This window comes from Dendropsophus ebraccatus, chromosome 6, assembly GCF_027789765.1.
Source record: "Dendropsophus ebraccatus isolate aDenEbr1 chromosome 6, aDenEbr1.pat, whole genome shotgun sequence".
Taxonomy (NCBI): domain Eukaryota; kingdom Metazoa; phylum Chordata; class Amphibia; order Anura; family Hylidae; genus Dendropsophus; species Dendropsophus ebraccatus.
In genome coordinates, this window is record NC_091459.1 from 108,890,188 (window position 1) to 108,909,645 (window position 19,458).

The 19,458-nt window shown below is 43.9% G+C and overlaps 1 long non-coding RNA gene across 2 annotated transcripts in view; it reads right to left on the reverse strand.

Annotated features, from left to right (window-relative positions):
* LOC138795896 (uncharacterized) overlaps positions 1 to 19,458 on the reverse strand; it is a 99,269-nt gene that overhangs the window by 48,540 nt on the left and 31,271 nt on the right. The window contains exons 2-5 of one of the 2 annotated variants that reach the window (XR_011363684.1): positions 12,932 to 13,044; positions 10,336 to 10,448; positions 7,740 to 7,852; positions 4,596 to 5,134 (exon numbers count right to left, since the gene is read on the reverse strand). This is a non-coding gene — a long non-coding RNA (uncharacterized lncRNA). Of the gene's footprint in view, positions 1 to 4,595; positions 5,135 to 7,739; positions 7,853 to 10,335; positions 10,449 to 12,931; positions 13,045 to 19,458 lie in introns of those variants that run through there. The other variant, XR_011363683.1, reaches the window with a different exon arrangement.

The following is a 19,458-nucleotide window of genomic DNA, read 5'->3' on the forward strand; positions in this document are numbered from 1 at the left end:
TTACATCTTGTGCCTAGTACTGTACTCTTCCAGGTGGCTGCTGGTCAAACAAATAACACGTGCTATCCATGCATTATACAAGTAAATTAAAATCTGATAGCTAACTACTGTATATTAAGCAGAGCCCATTCCGGTGTAAGGCTGGGTTCACACTGTGTTTTTGTAATCCGTTTTCTTCATCCTATAAAAAGTTTTTCCAGTCCTCTAGACCACAACAGCCCTATTTTTTAAAAAACAGGATAGTTTAATGTTAAAAAAAAAATAAATAAAAAATAGCAATTCATAGTAAATTGACAGTAATTCAATGTCTACAGTGGTTAAAGTGGCTATTTTTTTTTTTTTTTTTTTTTAACATTAAACTATCCTGTTTTGAAAGATAGGGCTGTTGTGGTCTAGAGGACTGGAAAAACTTTTTATAGTATCTTTCCCTTTATTGGCCCATCTAGGTTTAACCTCGACCCATTCAGTAGTCCAATTGTGAGCCGCACCTATTTACTGTTTCTGATCCGTTTTTCCATTAATTTCCATTATAAGAAAACGGATCAAAAAGTGAATCAAAACACACCCTTTTTTTGATGTACACAAAAACGTGGTAGACCACGTGTTTGTGCGCACTAAAAAAGGATGCATTTTGATCTTTTTTTGTTTAACCCCTTAGCGACCCATGACGTATGTGATACATCATGGTGCTGCGGGGGGAGTTCAGAGAGGGGTCCCGCCGGGATCCTGCTCTGAATGGCGCTGCTCCCGGCTGTTATGTAGAGCCGGGAAGCGCCTCTATTAGCCGGCACGGGTCCCGTTGCCGCGCTGGCTAATTAAGCCTCTAAATGCAGCTGTCAAACCTGACAGCTGCATTTAGAAGCTTAGCTCCGTGGATCCCTGGTGTCTAGTGGGTCAGATCTCATTGTGGGGGGGAGATTTGTCCTTCTGCCCATGTCGGGCCTCAGCGTCGCAATGACGCTAATCCCGCCTCGGCAATAGATTGCTCTGGCCTGCAGCAGGCCAAAGCAATCTATCACCGATCTAATCGATCTTTGCTGTGTATATACACAGCATTGATCTCTATGAGGGGGACTTCTTGTTAATGTAAAGAAAAAAGTAAAAATGTTTTTTTATAAATAAAAAATCCCCTCCCCTAATAAAAGTCCAAATCACCCCCCTTTTACCATTTTATAAATATAAATAAACAAATAAATAAACATATTTGGTATCGCCACGCACGTAATCGCCCGAACTATTAATTTATCACATTCCTGATCTCGCATGGTAAACGGCGCAAGCGCAAAAAAATCCAAAGTGCAAAATTGTGCATTTTTGGTCGCATGAAATCCAGAAAAAATTTAATAAAAAGCGAACAAAAAGTCTCATGAGCACAATTAAGGTACCGATAGAACACATCATGGCGCAAAAAATGACTTCTCACACAGCCCCATAGACCAAAGGATAAAAGCGCTATAAGCCTGGGAATAGAGCAATTTTTAGGAACATATATTTGTTAACAATAATTTGAATTTTTTTTAAAGCCATCAGATAATATAAAAGTTATACATGTTATACATATCGTTGTAATCGTAACGACTTGAGGAACATGCATAACAAGTCAGTTTTACCATAGGGTGAACGGTGTAAACAGGAAACTCCCTGAAATTAAAACAAATTCCTTTTTTTTCAATTTGACAGCGCAAATGATTTTTTTACGGTTTCGCAGCATATTTTATGGTAAAATTCAGCCTGTCATTGCAAAGTACAATTGGTATCGCAAAAAATAAGGGCTTATGCGGGTCTCTGGGTGAAAAAATGCAAGTCCTATGGCTTTTTAAACATAAAGTGGAAAAAGCAAAAGCGCAAAAACGAAAATTGGCTTTGACCTTAAGGGGTTAATGGAAGTCAACGGGAAAACAGATCAAAAGGGATGAACACAAATGCCTCTTTTTTTCATTTGTTTTTCATCCATTTTTTGCATAAAACATGAAAAAAAATGGATAGCAAAAATGCAGTGTGAATCCAACCTTAGAGAAACTGGTAAATGAAAATTGCCTCTGAGATACTGAGCTACATTACACCTAATATAACCATTGAGGCCATGTTCACACAACATAAGTTCCGTAGTAATCACGGCCGTTGTTGCAATGGCTGTGATTGGTACGGAACTTATGTTGTGCTAGCGGCGCCGTAACAAACTGACATGTCCATTTTCTGTGGCCGCAATTCATTGAACCCTGTCAGTGCACACTGTGGAGCCAGCGGATCCGGCCACACGCTCCATAGTGTGCAGTAGGGAGTTCTGATGCGGGCGTGCAAGAATACACCCGCATCAGAACTCTGCAATGCTAAAGATCATCCGGCCGGTTCTGCAGTACCAGCCTCGATGATCTTTTCTGAGACTGGCCGCTCCGTGACCTGGCCGGGTCACGGAACGGCCGATCTCATACTACATGTGAACATAGTCTTATAGTGCATGGGGATTCCCTCATGGGTCGCTGCTTGTGTGTCAAACAGGTAGTGGGTGCAACATCACAGGGGAGAGGTGTTGCGGCCACAGTAGACCCCTGGGCTACATTTATTTCACACATTAAAGAAGTTTTATTTAGGGCAATAAAGACACTAAAACTAATAAATGTATGATAAGACTCCTGACACTAATAGCTATTACATTCAGTAAGGGCCAGTTCAGTTTCAGTTTTAGAATTGACATTTCAATTCTCTGGGCGGAGAGGCACAGAGAGCGAATGCAAGAGCCCTCCCATAGACACACTATATGACACTGAGGTAGGCGGAATTCTGCTGCTTTTACTCCGTGTGAAATGGCCCTAAGACCCCCTTCACATGTCTGTGTCAGTTTTTAATGTCAAGAAATCCTGATCACAAGGCCTTCAGGAGGCTTCAGGAAACAATCAGGACTGTCTTTAGGATTTCCTCATGCACATCAGGAAAGCATTAGGATTTTCTGAGCTCCCATAGATTTCTATAGGGGCATCCGTTCAGGAAATCCTGATGAAAATAGGACAGGTTCTATAATTTCCTGATCTATTTTCCTGAACGGACACCATTCAGAAAAAATCCTGAAGGGTGTCAATTAGAAATTAGTGAATCTACAGTTGGAATGAAGAGAATTGTTTTGTTCCTATGTGCATTTGTTACTCTCTGTAGGTGAAATGTACAATTTTAGACGTTTTTCAAAATAATACATGTAGATTTTACCTATTATGCACATACTCCTATTGGTCTGTAGCATTGTTCTGATAGTGTATTAACATTTTTTCCAGTAAAAAAAAATGTTAAAGACTTGCTAAGGTAAAAAAAACACCTAAAAATAAGCACAATTAAGATCTCCTCATTAAACACAGAGATTTGGGGTCTTAAGGGGGTAATCCAGGGGGAAAAATAGTTTTTAAGTTGTAGAGACTTGTATTTTACAATAAACTCCATACTTCCATACTTATCAGCTGCTGTATGTCATGCAGGAAGTGGTGTATTATTTCCAGTCTGACACAGTGCTCTCTGCTGCCACCTCTGTAACAGGAATTGTGAAGAGCAGTAAAGGTTTTCTATTGGGATTTCCTACTGTTCTTGACAGTTCCTTTCACAGCCAGAGGAGGCAACACAGAGCACCGTGTCAGACTGTAAAGAATACACTACTTCCTCCTAGACATACAGCAGCTGATAAGTACTGGACAACTTGAATTTTTTAAATAGACGTAATTTTGAAATTGGTATAGCTTTCTGGTACCAGTTAATTAAAAAATGCACCCCTTTAAGACCCCAAATCTCTGTGTGAATGAGGAGATATGACCAGTCTCCAATACACTATTCATCACCAATGATACATAAGACACCTATCTGAAGGGGTTGAAGACAGCCTGCAGCAGCAAAATGGTATGGAAATCTGAGTGAAGGCTATCTAAGTTGCTTCAAGGTAGGAAATAATGAACAGTAAAAAAAAAAAAAAAGTTCAGATTAAGATTCAAACCGTCCGCCTGTTTCACTTCACACAGCACTTCCTTTTGGCAAAGAGGAAGTACCGTGTGCAGGGAAATGCCTGTTGCCTGTGTCTGTGCCCTGTGACCCTATTTAACCCCTTCATGTCAGCCATACGTATATATATATGTGTTCCTGATGCACATGCCCATGCAGAAGGAGCGTATATATACGTTCCTGACAGTAAGGGGATTTTGATGAGTGCGGGACTGATCCAGTAAGAGTGGCCCAGCACACATCAGTGTGTCCGGGGCCGGAGATAATGACAGGCAGCTGCGATCACTATATGATCAGTATATGCAATCTAATTATTGCATGTTTTACAGTAAAATAAAAGTGTTAAAAAAAGTGTAATAAAAAAGGTTTTAAAAGTATAAAAAAAACCTTATATAACCCCCCCCCAAAAAAAGTTTAATATTTCTCCTTGCCCATTATAAAAATAAAAATATGTAAAAAATAAACATATTACATATCATAGCGTGCGCAATTGTCCGATCTATTAAAATATAACATTATTGTTCCCGCATAGTGAACGTCGTAAACGGAAAAAAAATACCAGAATTGCTGATTTTTTTAAATTTTATATCAGAAAAAAAAAATATTAAAAACTGATCAAAATTTCCAAAAAATTACACCCCAACCAGCCCAGTAGGCAGAAAAATAAAAACACCAAGGCGGGGAGGAACATTGCATTAATTTGACCCGGACATCCTGGCCCCAATGACCTTGGTCATGGAGGGGTTAAAAAATTAAGTTGGCTGAGATAATTTTTGGAGAGTTCTTCTGCTGGAATACTTTATCTGAGAGACTACTTCTTGTTGAGTTAAGAGTGCTGGTGGACATTCTGCCGTTGGTAGTGCCGTCCATGCTTTTGCTTGGCTTCTGCTGATATACATATATATAATTATAGCCTTCTATTTAACATTATTTTGTGCCAACTTCCATGTGGCTGTGATCCCAAATGCACGCGCATGAAACCCTGCTACTTGGTTTCCCCAATGGTCTTCCAATGTTGAGAGGACTTTCACTTGCACGGCTGTTGGAGAACTCCAGGGGGCCTGGTTTCACTAGCATGTGCTTGCATGTATGTGTGAACACAGCTATAGCAGAGTGTCTTGTAGTTCTTATCTCATGGCTCAGTCTTGCTGGGAGCTTTCTAGAAATGCAGGAGAGTATTTCTTTTTAGCAAAGGGTCAACCGAGGAAAACTCCACCTAAGCTTTGTACACACATGAATAAAACCACTTTGCAAAAGATCTATTTTGGGATTGTAAATAGTAGCAGACTAAGCAGAAGAAAAGCAAATATGGAAAAAACTGGTTCAAGAATAATATGGCTCTTAGTGATGAGCAATATTGCAGAGCGTTCGGGTTTTGTGTCTGAGCATTCAATTCACGACCAATTAGGAGAACGAATTGGGAGGACACACATTTACTCCCGACTCCGTGTCATGTGACCGAAACGAATTTCAAAAGTACAGCCCCTATTACACTGAGAGGAGCAAACGAGTGCTATTAGTGCTTGTTTGCTCCTCGTTCCCCGCTCGTTGCCGCAGCCATTCCACGCGGCGGCAGCAAGCGCGTGAGCTCGGGGAGGGCCAGGGGGAGCTGCGGGGGGGGCTGCCCGGGTGATCGCTGATCGTCCGGGCAGCCCATAGGATATAGCAGCGGTCTGCTGCCGCCACTCCTATTACACAGGGGGACAGCAGCAGATCGTTGCTATATAAGTCGTTTGTCTTTCAACATGTTGACGTCAATGATCAGCCGACATGAACAATGTCGGCTAATCGTTGCCTCCTATTCAACGGGATGATTATCGGCCGTAGCGGTCGATAATCGTTCCGTGGAATAGGGCCTTTAGTCTAAGAGGTCTGTCTAGGTTGCAGATACGACACAGAGATGGGAGAGGAGAGGACGGTAGCGCAGTCATCTCCCTGTTTGTTCTACTGTCAGGTCAAGGTCTGAATACTCTGATATGTCTTTCTCAAACAGTAAAAGTTTTTTTAATGACAGGTAGTCTTTAACATCCTAGGAGATTAAGTCATACGACTTTATGGCATAGTCTGTGAATAAAAAATATTGGTAGTTTTATTGCCAGCTGCACAGGCATAAAGCCCCTATTGCGAGGCCTTGACCTTGTGGCTTGAGACCAGACTATTTATTTTGACTCTGCTTACTGACCCTTATTTATTGTGTGTCTGTCTTGTCTGCGTTAAAGGTTATGTGAATTCTTGTAGACAGTGGTGTAAAGGGGATTAGTGAACTGTTGCCTCTCAGCAAGATGGAGGTCTTGGGCCTGTGGCTTGTGCTCTTGTCCTCAAATTATGTAATAGTCTTCATAGCTAAATCTAAGACAGATCAAAGTAGTAAAGGCACCTAGTTGTGAATAGGAGGTTCAGCTCACCCCCTATTGTTCCCTTTGAGCTATGCAATAAGGGCTGTGAGTGAGATTTATTCACACATTATTCTGGTGAAGCTTTCAGCTTCGGTCTGATCTCAGGCAATGCTTACGGGACCTTGGTTTCCACCATAAGTATTTTTATATACATTCTTCTCAGATATGGGCTCCCACGGAAAAATTCAGGCAAGGCCTTTGGGTTATTAAAAAATTGAGATGAAATTAAATTTTTTTTGAAATATATAACACCATCTTTACTACATACTGAGGGAAATGTATTAGTTTGCGTCACATTCTGCCATACAAGGTTTAAGAGATATTTATAATACTTTATGATACACTGCTTTGTATTGGTCACTCCTAGTATGGTCACATGTCATGGATGTAAAGAACTTGGTTACATGACCTTCTCTCAGACACTGAGAGTGTGGTCCAATTCCCTACTCAGAGGGCTGGAACTTTCTAGTCAGTCTGGCCCTGACTTGAGAATTACGAGGAAGTGTCTGCCAGCGTTGGATGTGAGTAGACTTCAGTGCTAATCCCTGTAGAAAGCCTTAAGGTGGCCAAACACTTTATTCTCCATAAAGCCCATCCATACATAGGAATGTTTGACACGGGCAAGAAATTCTATGTTCTCTTTTAGGAGGGAAGGAGTAAGCCACAGCCAGAGAGCTCTGACTCCAGCTTGTCTCTCACAGAACAGTGGGGTCGGGCAGTGATTTTTCACCATTCTTAACCCCTATCTCCACAACAATCATCTGTTGGTGGAAAGTCAAAGTCAAGAGAGCCCTACTGAACTTATGCGGACAGCCAAACCCACCGCAAGATCAAAGTAACACATGCTATAAGCAAGTAACCAAAAACTTGTATGCTACAGAAATATCAAAGATTCTGTTCAAGTTGCTACCTTAACCTAAGACAGAACTGTATAAAGTCTAGGAAGTTTTGCCTAAGACTGCCTTTAGTGCATGAGAAGACATTTCTACTTTAAATAAAAATGGAAAAACAGGAGAAAGCAAACTGTACATGGACTCCCTTACAAAGCCTAACCCTTTGTACAGCATGTCTTTTATGACACATGAGGTTTTTCAGAGTATTCCCCTCTTCGGCCCTTCGGGGTGCCTTACCTGTCCATGCTCCTGCCCAGCGCCGTTCCCATCCCTCCACCTCCTAGGGCACACGCTGGCTCAGTGAGATTTAAAGGGGCAGTACGCCCTTAATTGCTACTTGCACACAAGCATTCCCTGCTTTCTATCTGTGAGTCCTGCCTGAGCTTTCTGCTGTGTTCCTGCCTGCTAGCATGTGTATGTGTCTCCAGCTGCATCTCGCCCATCACTGCTAGAAAGCCAAGCCAGGCGTACCAACCTAGGGGTCGCCTGCTGCCGAAAATCAGTCCAGCCTTGCGGCAGGCTCTGGTGGAGGCCAGAGTTCACTGGGGTCAGAAAGGGTCAGACATCCACGAAGCACGAAGTCCAAATCTGAAAAGAAGAAGACAGGATAACCTGTATTTCAAAAAGGAAAATTAATGTTTAATTTATTTTGATTTCAATGTAATTTTTATGTATTTAATAGGGAGTACTTATATGTGATTTCTTACTCCGTTTCTAAAGTCTACATAAGCTATTTTACAGGTAATTTACACCTTGACCCATGGATTCCTCCTACATGGGGGCAGTGCAGTGATCCTGATAACAACTACTTCTGCAGACCCGGATATTACATCTTATCATATATCCTATCCCCCAGCAAAAGAAACTGATTTTCTATCTTTATGTGAGATCAGTTTACAGAGCTGTTTATAGTGTATACATTTCTTTCATACTGTGAGGCTGGCCATATACACTAGACAGTTTTTAGCACACAAATATATTTGAATGCTTGGCCTTTTGAGTTTTCCATTGGAGGACGAGGGAATAAAATGCTGCCAGACTGCTCGGACTTCAGCTTATTTTGCTGACAACAAAAGGATCAGGCACTTAAAGGGGTACTCCGGCCCAGCCATTTTTTTTCAGATGGGAGGGGGTGGTTATGGATGCCAGAGGTCACTTACCTCCCTGATTCCAGCACCGGGTCCCGGGTAGCGGAGTCCCACCTTGGCCGCTGAATGGCTGAGCTGCCTGGAGACGTCGCATCTTGTGCGGCAGCTCATACCAGGAAACGGCCACAGGACGGTGGTACGGGGCGCCGCAATCCGGCACCCAGCGATGGAACCGGGGAGGTAAGTGACCTCCGCCATCCATAACTACCCCCTCCCTGGCCATATCTGAAAAATATGGCCAGTCCAGAGTACCCCTTTAAAATGTAGCTATCCGATCTTCATCTCCCATGACATCTACCACAAAAGTCTACCACAGTCCTTTTGGAACCTGGAAATTCGGTCTAAAGTTAAACATGCATAAGCACAGTATTTTGACCAGTATTTTGCATCTGTTAACATGCAAAACCAGAACATATATACAATAGAATTTGCAATACTTTTTTTGCTTCTGCCTTGGTTTTGGCTTACAATAAAAGATCTGCTAGAGAGGCGCTCACCTACCGAGCCTATTACACGGCTTGATAACATTAACATCGCTAGTGATATCCATGCAGCCCTTTTCTGTAATCAGCCATCTGCTGCACATCTCATATTACACGGAGAGATGTGCGGCTGGCAGCAGATTATTTTTCAGCATGTTGAAAAACTGAGATCAGCCAAAGAGCGAGCTTGTCCGCTGATCGCTGGCTCTGTTACACAGGAAGATATCTGCCTGATTTGGCAGATAATCTCTCTGGGTAATAGGACCTTAAGTCTTGGTTTACACCAGAATCGCAGCCTCTATTTTGTAAAGACTTGGGACAGATATGGTTAATCTCTTATAATTTGTTAGAATCCATTATAATTGGTTTGACAGATCAAACATCCTCCCTTTTTTAATTATACTGGGTCTCAGGTTTCAGGTTTTTTCCCCCCACTGGATACAATATAAAAGAAAGCTTCACTATTACAGGTGCTGAAAAGCTGCAGAAACTTGATTGAAAAGGTATATTCACTTCAAATTAAATCTATGGAAATTGTATTTGTCTGTATTTCCCACCAAAAAAGTTTGCAGGAGGGCATAATCCAGGGCTGCATCTGCCATGAGGTAAAGTGAAGATTTCGCTTCAGGCGGCAGATCATAAGAACCTTCAGGGTCCATACACAGTGAGCATCCACAGTGAAGCAGGAACTGGGCAAGAAATTCTATGTTCTCTTTTAGGAGGGAAGGAGTAAGCCACAGCCAGAGAGCTCTGACTCCAGCTTGTCTCTCACAGAACAGTGGGGTCGGGCAGTGATTTTTCACCATTCTTAACCCCTATCTCCACAACAATCATCTGTTGGTGGAAAGTCAAAGTCAAGAGAGCCCTACTGAACTTATGCGGACAGCCAAACCCACCGCAAGATCAAAGTAACACATGCTATAAGCAAGTAACCAAAAACTTGTATGCTACAGAAATATCAAAGATTCTGTTCAAGTTGCTACCTTAACCTAAGACAGAACTGTATAAAGTCTAGGAAGTTTTGCCTAAGACTGCCTTTAGTGCATGAGAAGACATTTCTACTTTAAATAAAAATGGAAAAACAGGAGAAAGCAAACTGTACATGGACTCCCTTACAAAGCCTAACCCTTTGTACAGCATGTCTTTTATGACACATGAGGTTTTTCAGAGTATTCCCCTCTTCGGCCCTTCAGGGTGCCTTACCTGTCCATGCTCCTGCCCAGCGCCGTTCCCATCCCTCCACCTCCTAGGGCACACGCTGGCTCAGTGAGATTTAAAGGGGCAGTACGCCCTTAATTGCTACTTGCACACAAGCATTCCCTGCTTTCTATCTGTGAGTCCTGCCTGAGCTTTCTGCTGTGTTCCTGCCTGCTAGCATGTGTATGTGTCTCCAGCTGCATCTCGCCCATCACTGCTAGAAAGCCAAGCCAGGCGTACCAACCTAGGGGTCGCCTGCTGCCGAAAATCAGTCCAGCCTTGCGGCAGGCTCTGGTGGAGGCCGGAGTTCACTGGGGTCAGAAAGGGTCAGACATCCACGAAGCACGAAGTCCAAATCTGAAAAGAAGAAGACAGGATAACCTGTATTTCAAAAAGGAAAATTAATGTTTAATTTATTTTGATTTCAATGTAATTTTTATGTATTTAATAGGGAGTACTTATATGTGATTTCTTACTCCGTTTCTAAAGTCTACATAAGCTATTTTACAGGTAATTTACACCTTGACCCATGGATTCCTCCTACATGGGGGCAGTGCAGTGATCCTGATAACAACTACTTCTGCAGACCCGGATATTACATCTTATCATATATCCTATCCCCCAGCAAAAGAAACTGATTTTCTATCTTTATGTGAGATCAGTTTACAGAGCTGTTTATAGTGTATACATTTCTTTCATACTGTGAGGCTGGCCATATACACTAGACAGTTTTTAGCACACAAATATATTTGAATGCTTGGCCTTTTGAGTTTTCCATTGGAGGACGAGGGAATAAAATGCTGCCAGACTGCTCGGACTTCAGCTTATTTTGCTGACAACAAAAGGATCAGGCACTTAAAGGGGTACTCCGGCCCAGCCATTTTTTTTCAGATGGGAGGGGGTGGTTATGGATGCCAGAGGTCACTTACCTCCCTGATTCCAGCACCGGGTCCCGGGTAGCGGAGTCCCACCTTGGCCGCTGAATGGCTGAGCTGCCTGGAGACGTCGCATCTTGTGCGGCAGCTCATACCAGGAAACGGCCACAGGACGGTGGTACGGGGCGCCGCAATCCGGCACCCAGCGATGGAACCGGGGAGGTAAGTGACCTCCGCCATCCATAACTACCCCCTCCCTGGCCATATCTGAAAAATATGGCCAGTCCAGAGTACCCCTTTAAAATGTAGCTATCCGATCTTCATCTCCCATGACATCTACCACAAAAGTCTACCACAGTCCTTTTGGAACCTGGAAATTCGGTCTAAAGTTAAACATGCATAAGCACAGTATTTTGACCAGTATTTTGCATCTGTTAACATGCAAAACCAGAACATATATACAATAGAATTTGCAATACTTTTTTTGCTTCTGCCTTGGTTTTGGCTTACAATAAAAGATCTGCTAGAGAGGCGCTCACCTACCGAGCCTATTACACGGCTTGATAACATTAACATCGCTAGTGATATCCATGCAGCCCTTTTCTGTAATCAGCCATCTGCTGCACATCTCATATTACACGGAGAGATGTGCGGCTGGCAGCAGATTATTTTTCAGCATGTTGAAAAACTGAGATCAGCCAAAGAGCGAGCTTGTCCGCTGATCGCTGGCTCTGTTACACAGGAAGATATCTGCCTGATTTGGCAGATAATCTCTCTGGGTAATAGGACCTTAAGTCTTGGTTTACACCAGAATCGCAGCCTCTATTTTGTAAAGACTTGGGACAGATATGGTTAATCTCTTATAATTTGTTAGAATCCATTATAATTGGTTTGACAGATCAAACATCCTCCCTTTTTTAATTATACTGGGTCTCAGGTTTCAGGTTTTTTCCCCCCACTGGATACAATATAAAAGAAAGCTTCACTATTACAGGTGCTGAAAAGCTGCAGAAACTTGATTGAAAAGGTATATTCACTTCAAATTAAATCTATGGAAATTGTATTTGTCTGTATTTCCCACCAAAAAAGTTTGCAGGAGGGCATAATCCAGGGCTGCATCTGCCATGAGGTAAAGTGAAGATTTCGCTTCAGGCGGCAGATCATAAGAACCTTCAGGGTCCATACACAGTGAGCATCCACAGTGAAGCAGGAACTGGGCAAGAAATTCTATGTTCTCTTTTAGGAGGGAAGGAGTAAGCCACAGCCAGAGAGCTCTGACTCCAGCTTGTCTCTCACAGAACAGTGGGGTCGGGCAGTGATTTTTCACCATTCTTAACCCCTATCTCCACAACAATCATCTGTTGGTGGAAAGTCAAAGTCAAGAGAGCCCTACTGAACTTATGCGGACAGCCAAACCCACCGCAAGATCAAAGTAACACATGCTATAAGCAAGTAACCAAAAACTTGTATGCTACAGAAATATCAAAGATTCTGTTCAAGTTGCTACCTTAACCTAAGACAGAACTGTATAAAGTCTAGGAAGTTTTGCCTAAGACTGCCTTTAGTGCATGAGAAGACATTTCTACTTTAAATAAAAATGGAAAAACAGGAGAAAGCAAACTGTACATGGACTCCCTTACAAAGCCTAACCCTTTGTACAGCATGTCTTTTATGACACATGAGGTTTTTCAGAGTATTCCCCTCTTCGGCCCTTCGGGGTGCCTTACCTGTCCATGCTCCTGCCCAGCGCCGTTCCCATCCCTCCACCTCCTAGGGCACACGCTGGCTCAGTGAGATTTAAAGGGGCAGTACGCCCTTAATTGCTACTTGCACACAAGCATTCCCTGCTTTCTATCTGTGAGTCCTGCCTGAGCTTTCTGCTGTGTTCCTGCCTGCTAGCATGTGTATGTGTCTCCAGCTGCATCTCGCCCATCACTGCTAGAAAGCCAAGCCAGGCGTACCAACCTAGGGGTCGCCTGCTGCCGAAAATCAGTCCAGCCTTGCGGCAGGCTCTGGTGGAGGCCGGAGTTCACTGGGGTCAGAAAGGGTCAGACATCCACGAAGCACGAAGTCCAAATCTGAAAAGAAGAAGACAGGATAACCTGTATTTCAAAAAGGAAAATTAATGTTTAATTTATTTTGATTTCAATGTAATTTTTATGTATTTAATAGGGAGTACTTATATGTGATTTCTTACTCCGTTTCTAAAGTCTACATAAGCTATTTTACAGGTAATTTACACCTTGACCCATGGATTCCTCCTACATGGGGGCAGTGCAGTGATCCTGATAACAACTACTTCTGCAGACCCGGATATTACATCTTATCATATATCCTATCCCCCAGCAAAAGAAACTGATTTTCTATCTTTATGTGAGATCAGTTTACAGAGCTGTTTATAGTGTATACATTTCTTTCATACTGTGAGGCTGGCCATATACACTAGACAGTTTTTAGCACACAAATATATTTGAATGCTTGGCCTTTTGAGTTTTCCATTGGAGGACGAGGGAATAAAATGCTGCCAGACTGCTCGGACTTCAGCTTATTTTGCTGACAACAAAAGGATCAGGCACTTAAAGGGGTACTCCGGCCCAGCCATTTTTTTCAGATGGGAGGGGGTGGTTATGGATGCCAGAGGTCACTTACCTCCCTGATTCCAGCACCGGGTCCCGGGTAGCGGAGTCCCACCTTGGCCGCTGAATGGCTAAGCTGCCTGGAGACGTCGCATCTTGTGCGGCAGATCATACCAGGAAACGGCCACAGGACGGTGGTACGGGGCGCCGCAATCCGGCACCCAGCGATGGAACCGGGGAGGTAAGTGACCTCCGCCATCCATAACTACCCCCTCCCTGGCCATATCTGAAAAATATGGCCAGTCCAGAGTACCCCTTTAAAATGTAGCTATCCGATCTTCATCTGCCATGACATCTACCACAAAAGGAGTTCACAGTCCTTTTGGAACCTGGAAATTCGGTCTAAAGTTGAACATGCATAAGCACAGTATTTTGACCAGTATTTTGCATCTGTTAACATGCAATACCAGAACATATATACAATAGAATTTGCAATACTTTTTTTGCTTCTGCCTTGGTTTTGGCTTACAATAAAAGATCTGCTAGAGAGGCGCTCACCTACCGAGCCTATTACACGGCTTGATAACATTAACATCGCTAGTGATATCCATGCAGCCCTTTTCTGTAATCAGCCATCTGCTGCACATCTCATATTACACGGAGAGATGTGCGGCTGGCAGCAGATTATTTTTCAGCATGTTGAAAAACTGAGATCAGCCAAAGAGCGAGCTTGTCCGCTGATCGCTGGCTCTGTTACACAGGAAGATATCTGCCTGATTTGGCAGATAATCTCTCTGGGTAATAGGACCTTAAGTCTTGGTTTACACCAGAATCGCAGCCTCTATTTTGTAAAGACTTGGGACAGATATCGTTAATCTCTTATAATTTGTTAGAATCCATTATAATTGGTTTGACAGATCAGACATCCTCCCTTTTTTAATTATACTGGGTCTCAGGTTTCAGGTTTTTTCCCCCCACTGGATACAATATAAAAGAAAGCTTCACTATTACAGGTGCTGAAAAGCTGCAGAAACTTGATTGAAAAGGTATATTCACTTCAAATTAAATCTAAGGAAATTGCATTTGTCTGTATTTCCCACCAAAAAAGTTTGCAGGAGGGCATAATCCAGGGCTGCATCTGCCATGAGGTAAAGTGAAGATCTCGCTTCAGGCGGCAGATCAGGCCCGGACTGGTAATCTGGCGGACCGGGCAAATGCCCGCTGGGCCGCCCGGATTACCAGTCACTGGGCCGCCTGATACAGCGGAGACACCTGCAGTGACTGAGTGAACAGCGCGGCCGGCCGCCGCGCTATCCGCTCAGCCTCTGCCGGGCCGCGTCGGTCAGCCCCGCCTCCTTCCCCCGGACATTTAGGGGCCGCGGCCTTTACTGCCGCTCTGCCCCTTTAAAATATTCCTATCATTAGCAGACGTGCCGTGCGCAAGCACGTCTGCTAAGCTCCCCCTGTCCGCTCCCCTGCACAGAACACTGAAAGGCAGTGCAGCCTCTATTACAAGCAGACCTGCCGCGCGCTGGCACGTCTGCTACCGCGACGTCACTTCCGGTGGCAGACATCACTTCCGGTGGCAGACGTCACTTCCGGCAGACACTCCACTGAGGATCCAGGAGGAGGAGAGCGCACAGGCAAAATCGCAGCTGCTGTGGACCGGAGCTCAGGAAGGAGGAAGAGTCTGCTGGGGATGTGTGATGGTGAGTATGTTCTTGTTTTGTTTGTCTTAACATGGGACTGCAGAGCAGGGTGGCCTATTACAGGGGGTGCGGCAGGGGCGGGCTGGGCCGGGGACAGGGTTGCATATGCCCCCTGGGACAGTCTCCCCCTAGTATACTGAAGGGCCACGGCGGCCGGATGTTATAAATGCCGTTCTGCCACTCCCAGAGTCAGCAGCGGTGACAGAAAGCCCTCCAGACTCTGATCTGACACTTCTGTCACTCATTGGTGGAGCAGGCAGCCTGTTCCATCAAGGAGTAAAGAGCAGTGCACAGCACATGGAGGAGGGTGAAGGAGAGAGAAGAGGACTGCCAGGAGAGGAGCCGCCCACTGTCCTGACTGGTATCTGGGGTGTGTGTGTGTGTGTGTGTGGGGGGGGGGGGGGTAACTGTATAGTACTGGGGTCTGTAAGACACCACCACTATACAATAGCCTAGGACTGGCTGGAGCAGGGGACACTCACCTCCCTGTCCGGCCAATCTCCTCTGTAATGTCCGGCCAGCTTCTCCTATGTGATTCAGACAGTGTGATTCGCACTGCTTGTATCCCTCTGCTGTGGCCAGACCTGACAGGAAGAGGCCAGAACAGCAGAGCAGCACGGACCATCTAGTGAGTATGTTGGGGAGGAGGGGGCATTTTGCTTTATTCTGCAAAATGTGACTCCAGTTATTGCAGAACTACAACTCCCATTGTACCCTGCTGACAGGACATGATGAGAGTTGTAGTTTGGTAACAGCTGAGGAGCCACTGTTAAGAAGAAACGATTTAGGGGTACAGTGGTATTAGTAACATTCTCCAAAATGTGACTCTTCAGTTAGTGCAAAACTACAACTCCCATCATGCTCTGGTGGTAGGAGATAATAGGGAATATAGTTTAGGAACAGCAGGAAGGTCACATGGTGGAGAACTTTACATTAATATATTTAAACTGTACCCCTAAATCATTGCTTCCTAACAGTGGCTCCTCAGCTGTTACCAAACTACAACTCACATCTTGCCCTGCCACCAGGAGATAATGGGGGTTGCAGTTTAGGAACATTAGGAGGGTCACATGTTGGATAACTCCACATTAATAAACTGTACCCCTAAATTATTGCTTCCTAACCAGTGTCTCCTCAGCTGTTACGTCCTGCTACTAGGGTACAATGGGAGTTGTAGTATTGCTACTGGTAGGGAAACAATAATTTAGGGGATAGTTTATATAGTATAGCGTTCTCCAACATGTGACCCTCTAGTCGCTGCACGACTAGAACTCCCATCATGTCCTGTTGGCATAATGAAGGTTGTAGTTTAGGAACAGCTGAGGAGACACTGGTTGGGAAACAATAATTTAGGGGGTCAGTGGCACAGTACATTAGAGAGGACAGTGGTACAGTACATTAGAGAGGACAGTGGTACAGTATATTAGAGGGGACAGTGGTACGGTACATTAGAGAGGACAGTGGTACAGTACATTAGAGGACAGTGGTACAGTACATTAGAGGGTACAGTGGTACAGTATATTAGAGAGGACAGTGGTACAGTACATTAGAGAGGACAGCGGTACAGTACATTAGAAAGGACAGTGGTACGGTACATTAGAGGGGACAGTGGTACAGTACATTAGAGAGGACAGTGGTACGGTACATTAGAGTCGACAGTGGTACAGTACATTAGAGGGGACAGTGGTACAGTACATTAGAGGACAGTGGTACAGTACATTAGAGAGGACAGCGGTACAGTACATTAGAGGGCAGTGGTACAGTACATTAGAGGGGACAGCGGTACAGTACATTAGAGAGGAGAGTGGTACAGTACATTAGAGAGGACAGTGGTACAGTACATTAGAGGGGGCAGTGGTACAGTACATTAGAGGGGGCAGTGGTACAGTACATTAGAGGGCAGTGGTAAAGTATATTAGAGGGCAGTGGTACAGTATATTAGAGGGCAGTGGTACAGTATATTAGAGGACAGTGGTACAGTATATTAGAGGACAGTGGTACAGTACATTAGAGAGGACAGTGGTACAGTACATTAGAGGGGACAGTGGTACAGTACATTAGAGGGGGCAGTGGTACAGTACATTAGAGAGGACAGTGGTACAGTACATTAGAGGGGACAGTGGTACAGTACATTAGAGGGGACAGTGGTACAGTACATTAGAGAGGACAGTGGTACAGTACATTAGAGGGGACAGTGGTACAGTACATTAGAGGGGGCAGTGGTACAGTACATTAGAGGGGGCAGTGGTACAGTACATTAGAGGGGGCAGTGGTACAGTACATTAGAGGGGGCAGTGGTACAGTACATTAGAGAGGAGAGTGGTACAGTACATTAAAGAGGACAGTGGAATGTAGTACCAGTATAGTAGTAGTGCTCGTGGTGTGACTGTATTATTAAGTAACTATTTATAATGTAGTTACTATGTGATTGTAGTATGTGGTCATGGTGTGGCGGTATTATTGGTCCCTTGTATACTAGTATTATTGGTTATATTAGTATACAGGGTTTGGTCAGTAATAGTATGATTTCCATGTCCATACCAGGTACAATCCAATCCAGAGCAGATTAAACTATGGTCTTATATAAAAATCCTGGGCCGGCAGGGGTGAAGAGAACGTAAAAAAAAAAAAAATCTTTACTTACCCATCCCAATGCCCCTGCAGCACGGAGTAACCACCTCTCTCACAGTTGCCATTGTCCCGTTTCTCCCACTCCTGCATTGTCATGTCCCGGCGGGATGTACCCACTTGCCCCAGTATGTGATGTTGCAGGACCAGGAGCTGCAGCAACAAATCTGTGAGCAGTGACGCTGCACTGCGGGGGCACAGGAACGGGTAAGTATGGATTATTTATCATGTTCCCCTCACCCCCTGCCTTCTTGGGATGTGTAGGTTCGACAAGAGTTCTCCTTTGAGTATATCTGCCTTGACGATTGTCCGCTACTCATGGGCCACTGCTGTGTGCTTGCTCCCCAGGCCAAAGTTTGCCAGCCCCTGGGGTGGGGGCTATTCTATTTGGAAGGTGTTATAGTCACAGGGTCTCTTGTACATCACATCAGGGGCGTTGTTACATCACGGCCTCCTGACATACAATATGTTTTTACTGTTTTTTGTTTTTTTTTTAAATTGTGGTGTTTTGTGTTTTTATATATATATATATATATATATATATATATATATATATATATATATTCTAAAATGGGCTCCAGGGCCATACTTACACCTCTGATCACAGTTGTAGCCTGTAGCCACATGGATGGATGGATAGACAGACAGACAGACAGACAGACAGATAGATAGATAGATAGATAGATAGATAGATAGATAGATAGATACTGTAGGAGATAGATGGATAGATAGATAGATAGATAGATAGATAGATAGGAGATAGATAGATAGATGGATAGGAGATAGATACTGTAGATAGGAGATAGATAGACAGATCTAGTTTGAAACAGATATCTAGCAGATCATTGTGTATCTTGGATTGCACATACAATCCCAACATGGGAACATAACCAGCTCACGTCTTGTAATGACTAAAAGCTTATTACCCATACGGCCTTTATATGTAAGCAGAGATAGTCAGGATAAAGAAAGGGGATTCAAAAATAGTTATTTTCCTCCAATAACAGTGCCAACCCGAGGAAGAGAGTGGTGCTGTTTCTGGAAGAAAATGGCCATGTTTTTCCCCTTTAGGGTATAAACACACACGGCTTATACGCTGCGTATTTACCGCTGCGATACGCAGCAGATACGCAGCAGATTAGATCTAAATAACAGAACACAGTATCAAATCTGCTGCGTATCTGCTGCGTATCTGTTACGTATCTGCTGCGTATCTGCTGTGTGTGTTTGTACCCTTTAGGGTGCGTTCACACCTACAGGATCTGCAGCAGATTTGATGCTGTGTTCAGTTATTTAAATGAAATCTGCTGCAGAAAATCAGCTGCAGATCCTGTAGGTGTGAACGCACCATAAAGGGAATCTGTGAGGTTCATACCAGGTACAGAACTGTACATCCCAGCAGTGTAAACTTTTATAATCGTCCTCTTCACTACCAGATGAAGTGTCATAGCAATAGCAGCAGCATCGCCCTGTATGTCAATCAGTCAGCGCAGGAAGGGGTGGAGACAGGAGTTGCCGCTGTGGCTAGGTTCTGTCGCTATGACACTTCTACTTGTAATGAAAAGGATGAAAATAAAAG